Genomic DNA, 12,212 nt, shown 5'->3' with positions numbered 1-12,212 from the left:
ATTGGAAGTCAAGTGGAAAAGCAAGACAAGATGTGCTGCAAAGAAGACAGGCAGCCTTAAGAAACGGGAAGGGCTTTAATTAGCTCTTGTCTGGGCTAAACGGGCCAGAAAAGTGAAAAAGGAATGACTTATTCTCTAGATAGAACAAGATTAGTTCTTGTCTGGTGTACTTAGCAGGTCAACAGACACTCGATAAAACAATGTCTTCCACTTCTCTCTCCCTCCCCTTCAAGCCCTTGAAAATTTACTTTATCAAAATCGTAGCCGAACTGTGTTGTCAGGGAAGTTCTGAGTGCAATCAGTTTGGACTAGTGAGGTAGCCAACTTGAAATCCTTTGGAACCACTCATGTTATGCACATCCCACCACGAGGGGGGCAGTATGCCAAATAGAGTGTGGCCCTGGGCTCAAAGGGCTGGTCAACAGGAAGATGGAACCCTTCAGCCCAAGGTGGAGATCAGAGCCCTGGCTTTTCCCTGATTCAAAAAATAAAAGAAAATAAAATCCCAGTTAAATGAGGCTTTAAAGGCATTATATCCAGCTCCTTTGAGAAATTAAAATTCTTCACAAACATGTGTCCCACAAACATACATACACACACATGCACCTGCCCCAGTTATTTGCCAAACAGCACAACGTGCTTCTTTTATTTAAAAGGTGATCTTTTTCTGTCGATGTTTGGCTGCATTTCTGAAGGGGAAAATCCCGGCCGAATGAATTCCAGGTTCGTGGTTCAATTGCTCTCTGGAGGAGCTTCCTGGAGAATGATTTGGGAACTTGAAGGTACGTAACTCAGGTGGAAACTTGTTGTGGTGAACACTTCTATCCTTCACTGGCCAAGGTCACCAATTTCTCTTTAATTGGGTGGCTGCCTGGAGCACCAGAGTGCTTCTGCCCCAGAGAGACTGTCTCCTCGTGCGTGCCTTTCTCACCTGCCACAGATGGTACTTTCTTCTTAAAGGTCCCCATGATATCCATGCCTACTTCAAAGAATCTGAGGCTCAGCACTGCTATCACTCATTTGCCTGTCTGTCTCCTCACCGAGTTGCCAAGACTATATGTTGGAGGAAGCATCTTCAGCCTAACGCCTGACACATAGTAGGAGCACATGGCTGAACGTTGGTTGAATGAATGACTGAGTGCATGACTGTCTTACTCATCATTGCATCCCACGCAGTGTTTAAGTATTCTAAGCACAGAATGAATTTATGTTGCATCAGTCCATTTTTGAGACCCTGCTGTCTAAAGAAGGCTATCTTGTGACCAAGCCCTTTGGAATTTGCAGAAGCCAACTACTCTTTTTGTAAACTTGGATGTGTTTTGGAACTTTTCCTTTTCCTTCTGAAAGCTTGGGAGAGAACTTGGGTATCAAAGAGAAGAAATGGTGCGTATTGGGTGCATGGGTTTGTACCCAACAGCTTCCTTGAGCCTGCGGGAAGGGAGGGGAGAGGCAGCTGGGAGGCGGGGAGGCATTCCAAGGCGGCCAGGGACAGGCTTTCTGTGGGAGGGAAGGAGGAAGCAATGGAGGAATGGGCCCAGTGGCCCTCTGGTGTGAGGATGAACACAGCCTGCATTGTGAAAGACAACCAGCTCACATCTTACCCACCTCCTTGAGAAATGCAAATTCTTCACACACATAACAGTAAAGCGTCTTAGTTCACCCCTTGCTCCCTGCTAAGGCCCTGGGCACATCCTCCGCTGCTCACCATACTGCCAGGTGGCAAAGTAAAAGCAGCAAGATCTTCAGGTACAGCACTGCCACCTGATGCAACAAAATATCCTTTATCTACAGCCTGTTGGCAACCCATCTTCAAAATCAAGATGAGTGAGGGAGGCTGAGCCCGGATGGCTCAGTGGTTGAGCGCCTGCCTTCGGCTCAGGGAGTGATCCTGGAGTCTCAGGATCGAGTCCTGCATTGGGCTTCCTGCAGGGAGCCTGCTTCTCTCCCTGCTTGTGTCTCTGCCTCTCTTTTTGTGTCTCTCATGAATAAATAAACAAAATCTTGAAAAAAAAATCAAGATGAGTGATTATTTTCCAGATAGTAACAAAAAAGGTATGATAATGTCAAAGATTCAGTGTTTCTTCATCTGGAAAGAAATGAAGGCCATAACGAAAGCCTCTGAATACCCTGTTGATGGCTCTGTGGTGGCATCCAGGACCCTGAGATCACTGTCCAACGACTAGATTGAGAGCAGGTCAGGGAAGGGACACAGTCTTCTTCTTCGTGTCCCCAGAGCTCAGCACAATACCAGGCACAAAGTAACCAGACAACCCATGTCTTTCCAGTGAATAGCTCCTGATGCAGGAAAGGGGTAGCATACACATGGACCCATCCATCGAATTCTAGAATTCCACACTAGGGATTGTTTCTCGAAAACCTGAAGGAGCCATTCTCAGAGGAACTAAAGGACAGGGGACTTTACATGGCATCTTGTCCCTCATTCAGCAAGTGCCGCTTGACTTCCTTTTGTACCTACTCTTGGCAGGCAGCAACCACAGAACACAGGGATGAAGGGACTAAGCCTGAGTCCAGCTTGGCCACAGGCCAATTGAACGGCCTTGGGCATGTCCCTGAACCTTTCTGGGCTTCAATTTCCTCATTGAAACAAAGCCTAAACTGGTGCATAATTCTAACATTCTAGCAGCATCTGATTAAAAAAATAGGCAGCCTGCGTGGCTCAGCAGTTTAGCACCACCTTCAGCCCAGGGCCTGATTCTGGAGACCAGGGATTGAGTCCCATGTCGGGCTCCCAGCATGGAGCCTGCTTCTCCCTCTGCCTCTCTCTCTCTCTGCATCTCAAATAAATAAATAAATAAATAAATAAATAAATAAATAAATAAATAAATAAGATCTTTAAAAAAAAAAATATATATATATAGAAAATACAGTAGAAAATACAAATTTAAGAAGAGTTCAGAAAAAAATGTGTAGAATAGCCATCTGCATCTGGTTAACTGCTATGCTAGGTCACAAAACCTCCTCCAGGGATGGATGGGACGCTGGACAGCCCCTAAGTGGCAGCTGTCATTTTCAAGATACACATTGTACTAAGATGAAAGGATGCATAGGGCCTTGCAGGCCTGGCTCACAAAGCAAAGTAAGATCTGGGTCCTGGGGAGGAAAACATCTCAATGTGGCCATGTGGGTGCCTCTCAACTCGACTGTGATCTTAACTGCACTTCCAAGTGGACCTTTTCATCTTTCTGGCTATATTCAGAGTCATTAAGTGTCCCCAGGAATGCTTTATAAGAGAACCGTGGCAGGAATTATGCCAGGGGCAGTAGGAGAGATGAAAGCAGAGCTGGAGAAGGATGCCATAATCAGAGATTTGGAGCAGTGGGGTTGTAGAGTAGTTGGCTCTAAAAGAGGAGTGGGAGGTTTGCCTTCTGTGTGTTCCTTAGAGACGTCTAGAAAGAATGGATCCCCGGTCCTGGATGCAGAACTAACCCAGGCAGGAACCATAATAAGCCATTTCGTGAGCTAACCTATTAGAAAGGATATAGAGTGTCCTTCCTTTTGCTTCCTGTTGGATTCTGTCTAAACAAAATCTCAGGGCGAATGGCAATGAGGAAAAGGAATGCCTGAGGCCATTTCTGGATTGTCCCTGAGCCTGGGAACACTCTGCAGCCTGAGGCTCTGAGCCAGCGAGTGCCACATCAGTTGGCTGGTCACTTCCCGTCTGGACAGCTTGGCCATCCCCTTCCAAACCCCAACACAGTCATTTAGACGTCCCTTCCCTTCCACTTCATGATTATGGTTGTTTTGCGGTGTTTGACTTTCTCTGCATTAGGAACGCTCACAGGGAAAGGTTGTCAAGTGAGTTATCTTTTTCAGTCTAGGGGTTCTCCCTCAGAGTCCCTTGACAAACAGGCAGGGAGCCAACTTCTACTTAGCCGCAGTTGTGAAGCATGATAAGCAAGGACGGCCACAGGTGAAGGACAGAGCTGCAGATTTCAGAGACCCATGGGGGCTGTGGTTGCATTTCTAGAAAATCCCAGGATCATTCTCAGTCTCAGCTTGTCATCTCTGTAAGGAACCCCCCAACCTGTCATCTTTGCCCTGTGTTGCATGGATCAGACAAAAGAGTGTGCGTGGGGGGCACTTGTACAACACAGAGCCCTTGATCACTTCTCCTTCAGTCACACGCAGAAGGATCTCAGCATATTACTTATTTCAAGGGGGCTGGTTCTCTTCTTGACAGCAAACAATGCCAGGAGGAAAGAAGTAGAAGATGGAGGGAGAGCAGGAAGGAATGGACAGAAGCTTCTCAGCACCTTGGAGCCTTTACAGTGTATCATAGATGTGTGGACTGCGCTCATGTGGTGCTTTTCAGCAGGGGACTTAGAGTTATTTTGCGAAGTTCTGCTTGTTTAGATCCCTAATAAATAGAACTGGAGCAATCAGAATGGTCCCAGACAGACAGAAAGTGAGCCAGGGAATGCCTGTTTCTGAAAGTGATGTCAGACGCATTTAATTTGAAAGTATCCCCAGGGCCTGGAGCAGAGCCGGACACATGGGAGCCTCTCAATACAGATTTGTTTGATAAATGAATGGCTGAATGATTGAACGGACTTATTTCTGATGGTTGCTCCAAACCTTTCAATCTGACTAAACATCTACTAGTTCATGTAGCCACGTCGAGGGAAAGAAGCTTTAGCCCAGCACAAACAGAACCTACTCCTCACTTTAAACGCCTCTCAGGGATCCCTGGGTGGCGCAGCGGTTTAGCGCCTGCCTTTGGCCCAGGACGTGATCCTGGAGATCCGGGATCGAGTCCCACGTCGGGCTCCCGGTGCGTGGAGCCTGCTTCTCCCTCTGCCTATGTCTCTGCCCCGCCCCTCTCTCTGTGATTATCATAAATAAATAAAAATTAAAAAAAAATAAACACCTCTCAGAGAAAAATATTTCAATTGAGAACGCCCCAGCTGGTCCAATTGTCCTGGAAGCTTGCTCGGGTTTAAAATGTTCAGATTTGCTCTGGCAACTCACACGTAGTTCATGTAAAATTTCCTGATGGCAATTCATTGAAACATAAGGAAAAGGACTTGGTGTACAAATTCAGTGATCAGCCCCGTAATTGGTTAAAATCAGTAGAAATCAAACATGTTCCAGAATTTCTGAAAGGTCAGTTAAGCCAGGTGTAGGTTTATCAGACAGTTGTTTTCTTCCAGTGGAAAGTGAGGTCCCACATACTTTAATTTTGTTCCTATAAGCCTGTGGTTTGTACAACCGAGGTTCAACCCACTTTTTATTTTCCGGATCTAACACTTCCCTAACTATTCATTTCAACTCAACAAGCCTGGGTTGAACACTTCCCACGTGCCTGGCCTTGTGCTGGGTGTTCTGGGGGACACGGCTATATTTTTTATTGACTCAGGAAAACAATAAAATTCATCACCAGCTAACGTGTTTAACAACAGAGAACATCTGAGAGGCAAAGTTCGGATGACATGCTGCTTACGAGCACCAACGGGCCTGGATTTATTCAGTAATAACAACAGGACCAAGAACACTGTTGTAAGAGGAACCTCCCTGCCCATACCACGTGGATGCCAAGGCATTTATTGAGCAGAAGGATTGCCTAACAGTAGCTATTTAGTGTGATAATGGCGTTTGATAGTTTGGACACAAACACCATTGTCACACTCCACAGCTCTGCTAAGGAAAATCTGTAGCCGAGAAGGTGCTAACTCCACCTCTGCACTCCACCATTGCCACTGATCACCATCAGGGAAACTTGCCAGCTCCATAAAGTGACCTGAGCAGAGAAAAGAGGGATCTTAAGTCAGGGGTTGGGGGGAGTATCTCGAGCCATGGAAAGAGATAAAACCACCAGGCTTCTGTGTCTGGAACAGTTGAAGGTAACAGAGGGACCCGTTGCCTGGTGTTCCGTTACCATCTCACGAAAGCCTCCCACCAATGGGACGGGACGGAAACTCCCTAATGGAAATGGAAACTCTGTTTGCAACAATTTTCTAAGAGGGTTAAGAGAGAAAGCATCCCTAGAGGGAATTGATTTTAGGAAACAAAGACTGAGTGAAAGGCCATATTATCAACTGTAGGAATATGACCAGATTAACGGGCCCTCCTCACCTCCCACCCTTCCCTCCAACCCAATCTGTTGTCAGTAAATATAGTAAATTCTGCAGTCTAAGGAAATTAGAATGACTTTGCCTGGGGATATAGCATTTGGATGTGCTGTGATTTACTCTCAGAAACATCTATTGGATACCAAGGTATCCGATGCTCAGATTTTAAATCTTACTTGCCTTGGTCATTTCCACCAAAGTAGAGGGTGAGACATGAGGGGAGGTAAGAAAAGAAAAGAAAGGGAGAGAGGGGAGTGGTTCATTTTTTTGTTTCTAATATTCATTTTCCAGCAAAAGGGAGCCTCCTATGAATAAATCCCTTCTGTTTTCCTGGCTTTCCTGTTAAAAACTGGTATATGAACTCTTTCCCACCATGAAGAGTGGGAGGAAATAAATCATTTGACCTAATACTTTATTTTCCCCTAAATGCTAGAAAAGGCGAAGCTTGGGAGCCCGTTTATTTTTCCCCAGGATAACTGAGATGTTAACCTTTGACCAGAGCCTTGCTTTGGCCATAGAATTGGCTCATTCTTAACAACTAAACATACACCATTCTACATTTTTTTTTTTCAGTAAAAACGGCTCTTATTCATATGCAGACCATGAAATCACCCTCTTTGACTCAGAATGTGTAGTTATTGGCACACTACAAAAGTCTCTTGGTCTCCAGGGGATGGGATGTTGAACCCTGCCTCTTTTCTCCCTTACCTTCTTGACAGTGTTGACTTCCTTATTCTCCTAGGAAGTGACTGACTTCCTTTGGTTCCAGTCTGTGACTCTCACTTGCCCTGACAGGGTGTGGTCATTTGCAAGGTAGCAGGAGCGTGCCATTTGGCCCACTGGTACACCTGCTCTCTTCTGGGGGGAGCTCTTCACCTGTGCAGTTTTGGCGTGACTTGTACCAAATACAAACTCTAGAATTCCAGCTGGCCCCAGTCACGCCAACCCTTGGCACTCTGGGCACAGCCATGGTGGACATACTCTTGTGATTCTTCCCCAGAGCCGGGCTCATCTGCTTTGTCTTTGAGCGACTTAGAACAGAAACCCCCACTTCCTGGTCACTTTTGGGATGTTGCTGACCATGACAAGAGGCTCCAGAAATCTCTTGGCCTCAGTTGGAAAGAGTCACTGGGTGGTGAACAATTCACTGGTTAGAAAGGTCCCGGGAGGACATGCTTGGAGAACTGTCCACGGGCAAGGGCTTGGGCCCATTTCACCTCTCAGGACTTCATGGCACTTCTGCAGGTGGGCTCCGTGTGCTTGAGGTGTCTTAATAATCTGCAAATGAAAGAAAAGGGAAGGAAGAGTAAACAGGGAAGAGAGGAGAAAGTTAATGGGCTTCAGGTAAAGCTTACGAAAACCCTCCACTTATCAAAACCTCTATCTCTCTTGTCCAAGGAATTTATCTCAAGCGAAAAGCCCTTGGATTTGTAGAAAAGATTTTCTTTTCTACCGATTTCTATACAGATTTACCTATAAGGTTGTCCACTGAGGCACTGTTTATAATAGCAAAGAAGGCAAACAATCCAAATGATAGGAACATCAATGATAGTTTATAACATAAACTAGTCACTTAAGGTGACATTGTAGAAAAATGGCTGTTGACTTGGAAAGAGACTCAAGGTGTGTTACTGAATGAAGAAGCAGTTTACAGAACAGCAGACACAGTATGAGCTCTTTCCCGTGACAAATCCATATACGCCCAGGGCAAAAGCATCAGATGTTAACCTTGTTATCTTTGAGTCATAGAATCATTGTTTGTTTTTTCCTCCTTTTGCTCCTCAGCATTTATCAATCTCTGCAATTAACGTCGTACTTTTGTAATGAGAAAAATAATTAGAATTTAAACAATTTTTTAAACAGTGGATCTCATAATAAAAATTCCTTCTTGCAAAACATTCTTTTGAAATAGGGAGGTTAGAGCTTCCACTGTTTTGTCGACAGGCTTGCAAAGTGAGTGCTGTGCAGAGAGATGATAATTTCCCAGCAAATTATTAGTGAAATACTTTAGTATGCAGAACAACAATTTTATGGTCTTATTGCACCCATCAATAAACACATATTTATTGAGTGCCTATTATGTTCTCAGACTTGTAAACAATTTTTATTTATTTATTTATTTCTGTGAGCGATTTTTAAACGTGGTTATAACGGCCCTCATCTTTCACTGCATCTTTGTTTCTGCAGGAGAGGCTAAACTGTCAATCGGCAAAGCAGTTTAAACGAGCAAGTAGAATGTTTTCAGTTTTTTCAAATGCCATCCAATAACACGCCACTAGTGAAAAAATTACAAGTGGTTAATGCCAGATCTACTGGGATATATTTTTTGAATTTCATGGTCATTTCTCATTCTGCAGCTTAAAAAAAAAAAGTCTTTTGTTCTATTATTTTCCAATTTGACAAGCGCATTTAAATAGTACCTGTTAATAAAGAACAGAGTGTTTATAAGCTGGTTGGGAAATAATGACACCTGTTACTTCCTGTGAAAAGAGTAATGCATCAGGCAAAGACGCTGGATGCTATCCAGAGTAATGTGCACAGATGCCAGCACCGTTTCCACAGCTTAGAAAAGACCTCCCCTTTTCTAAGGATCCTCTGGGAAGATCCTCTGCTTTACTTCCTGAGAGAGGTCAAGCACTACGTGTTCCTAAACGCCTGTCTATTAAAACTCAATTTCTGAGCAATGTCTGCATCTCCCTTCCCTCACCTGGACTGAACCTCTAGACATTTCTAGTTGCTGTGGTCAATTCAGAATGCAGTTTTCCCACTGAGCCTGTGGGTATGAAGAACAGGTCAGCTTGGTTTTGCTCCTTTGTTTATGCCATGGGTTTCTTTCCATAAATGGGGAGGGAGAGTTCATCAGGGAGGATGCCTTTGCAAGTCTAACCTTCTAGCAAATTCATCAGCCTGTGAGTATTCTGTGTGCCTCACAGCTCCTTGCAAGTTGATTCCAAAGTACCAGGACAGGACTCCCTATTCTTTCTCATGTCAGATCTGGACATGAGCAGCTTGTCTGTGCTTTCAGATTTTATTTCCCAGGGGCTAAGAATGTTCTAGGGCCAACTGTGAGGACTGAAGTGCTACCAGGGTCTGTGAAACATCACCTTGCTACAAACTTAACCCATCAGCACCAAGAAAAGGGGGGAAAAAAGAGTTCTTAAAAAGCAAAAGATAAATGGAGATGGTTTTCCTTAATTCCAGATCCACATTTACTGTCATTTCAAACAGATGTGTTAGAGGCATCAATTTGATTCTTTTAGGCTGTTAGTCTCGATGAAGGCAAAGGAAGTCAGTAGCCTATGCCTGAGACTTGTCATTTTGAAAGTACATGGAAATTTCAAACTAGAATGTTCTTGTCAACAGGGAGCAAAGGCACATTTCTTTTTCTTTTCTTTTTTTTTTTCCATTGAAATCCATCTACAAGGAAAATCTGGAAAGCTCCTTATGCCTGCATTTATTAGCCACGCTTATCGCAAACCAGGGGTGAAGGGAGAGGGGAGGATCTTTGGGAAAAGTCTCAGGCAGGCCAGGGTCTCAAAAGACTCTTTTCAAAGAGAATTGTTGAGGCCAGAGGATTCCTAGGAACCGGTTTTATTCCTGGGCAAGTGTCTGTTTTGAGTGTCGTCAAGGGAACAATGCTTCGGACAGAGGAACAACCCAGAGGCTGGCTTTTCAGGAGTTATCAGAGCGGGGCACAGGGAGCCTTGGGGCTGTGCTGGCCCCAAAGTACGGGGAAAGGGGAAGGCGATCCCTGCTCCCCCCCACCCCATTCCAATTATCCTGCTGTTGGGATCTTGTTGGAAGGCTTTGGTGTTAAGTCAGACCATCCTGAGACAGGAAGTGGCTCCATGTACCGCCACTCCAAGGATACAGAATAAAATCCAGGCCGCCTCTGGGCCTCAACTCCTCCCTAGCTGTCCTTTCCTCCGCTTGGATGAGAGGAACCATCTGGAAGGACTCCCGTGTTCTCCGGCCTTCTGAAGAAACAGAGGAATCAAGGCAGACAGATCCAAATAGGCTGTGGTCAACGCTTCACGTGGCTCTGGTGCCATGTGGGCTTTTTGGAAACACCTGGGCGCAGGGCGCCCCCCGCTTCTCAGGATCGGGGAGGTGGTTGGTGCTCGGGGAGGGGGTGCTTACCTGCTCGCCCACACTGGGCTCCTCCAGGCCTGGGCCCTCCGGTCTCTGCGGGCTGTGCTGGGCGGCCGCGAGCCCTGAGCTTCTGTGGGGGTTAGGCCTTCCCCTCTCCCTTTATGGGATCCAGGGTTTTAAAGTAAACAGCTCTTTCTCTCTCTGATAAGTCACATTAAATTATTGATTTGGAGGCAGGGAGGGCACGACCTTAGCCCGCTAAGTCATCATCACCTTTGGCCAGGCTGGGAAGGCCAGCGCCCCCTCTGCCGGGTGGAGGCCTGAGGCCCAGCAGAAGGGGAGGCCGGGGGGGAAGGGAGGCCGTGGCGCCTGCTGAACTCGTCCTCCCCACACCCCCGGAAACCTGGACCTCTTTCCTTACACAAAGACTGCAGTTTATGACACTGTCACCTCCTCAGGTTTCTAGACTCGGAGAAGTCACTTGGTCACAGGAGACTATTAGTTCTATTAAATTAAATATATCCTGGACTCATCCTACTTAGAGCTCTTGACCAATACTTGGAAGCCAGTCTCACTCTCTTCTTGAACTGATCATTTCTGACGTAGTTACTATGTATTTGTTCATGCCAACAATTCTTTATTAAGCTCCTCCTTATCTGCTGAGCTCTGGGCATGCAGCAGTGAGCAAGACTGCAGTTTACGGACCGGTAGGGAGACATGCATACAGGTGCAGGAAGGTCGACAACCCCTGGGGGCTGCCATCGGTCCTCAGTGTGGTCTGTTAGCTGCTATTATTTTTTTTAAAATTTGTGGTTTTTAAAAATTCCAGTGTGATTAACAGTGTTGTATTAGCTTCAGGTGTACAATCTGGTGATTCAACGCATCTTCACATAACTGTTATTATTTTTAATGACTCTGACCACTTCTTTTCTTCCTCAGGCCACCTGCTCATTTTGCTTTCTTAGAAAGGAAGCTATTTGTCACCCTCCTTAGCAATAACTGTGATGTAACATGAGTTCTGGTTATCCTGGTATAAGCTTATGGGGATCTGAGGCATTGAGCAGCCTTACCTAGTAGATGTTATCATTTTGCCCCACTCCTACTTTTAGTTATTCTAGCTCTTTTCAGGTGCAAGCAGGAAGCAAAAGTATGCAGTTTTTTTGTGGTGGTTTTTTTTTTTCTTCCGTCTAAAAACTGATCTCAAGATAAGAGCCCAGGGGGCCCTGGGTGGCTCAGTTGACTAAGCATCTGCCTTTGGCTCAGGTCATGATCCCAGGGTCCTGGTACGGAGCCCCACATGGGGAGTGGGGGTGGGTCCCTGCTCAGTAGGAAATCTGCTTCTCCCTCTGCCCCTCTTCTCCTCCCCTCCACCCTGCTCCTGCATGCTCTCTCCGTCTCCCTCCCTTCCCCTCTCAAATAGATAAATATAAAAAAAATAAGAGCCCAAAATGGTGCCTGCTATTTGGTCCTGCTACAGTTCCCTAAGTGCCTGTGGGAGGCCCCTCCCCTGGTTGCCTCAGACCACCTGGGGTCACCCTGCAAATTCATCCCTAGAAAAGACCAGAATCTTACCCAAGAGGACTGAGGGATTGGCTGTGACCTTCCAAAGGCCAGTACATTCCTATGGTAAAAGCCCAAATATTCATCCCAAAAGGGGAACATTCGGAGCCCTATGGAAATCGCCAGGGCCCTGTGTGCTCAGGCTTTGTTCCATGGATGTGGAGGCAGCGTCATTTTTTTAAGCTTATGTTACTGGCACTGCCTGTGGTTAACTTGCTTTGTAGTTGTCAAATGGTTCTCCTGGTTACAACAATTGTATTTCTTTTTGGAATCACTGTTGATTTTTCTCTTTTAAAGTGAAGTGGATTCCCCAGAGCCTCCCGTGTAGACATTCTTTCAAAGGGCAGGACAAATCCCTTAGTCCTGGGCTTCACATAAACATCTGGGTCATTTTCATGACTGGTCTATCCAACTTGCATTTTTGCCAAGATAGTTTTCCCTTTGTTTGGAAAACCATAATGAAGACACATG

The 12,212-nt window shown here is 45.7% G+C and overlaps 1 long non-coding RNA gene across 2 annotated transcripts; it reads right to left on the bottom strand.

Moving 5' to 3' along the window:
- Positions 1 to 5,440: 5,440 nt before the first annotated feature.
- On the bottom strand, positions 5,441 to 10,320 carry LOC121481801. 2 transcript variants are annotated; one of them, XR_005985418.1, is made up of 3 exons: positions 10,230 to 10,320; positions 6,798 to 7,367; positions 5,441 to 5,758 (listed from the first exon to the last, which is right to left on the bottom strand). It is a non-coding gene; the product is annotated as an uncharacterized LOC121481801 (long non-coding RNA). The 2 variants fall into 2 exon arrangements; XR_005985417.1 differs by lacking the exon at positions 5,441 to 5,758 and having other exon boundaries at positions 6,343 to 7,367.
- Between the last annotated feature and the right edge of the window lie 1,892 nt (positions 10,321 to 12,212).

Source organism: Vulpes lagopus, chromosome 24 (genome assembly GCF_018345385.1).
Source record: "Vulpes lagopus strain Blue_001 chromosome 24, ASM1834538v1, whole genome shotgun sequence".
NCBI classification, from domain to species: Eukaryota; Metazoa; Chordata; class Mammalia; order Carnivora; family Canidae; genus Vulpes; species Vulpes lagopus.
This window is presented reverse-complemented; position numbering and strand designations above follow the sequence as displayed.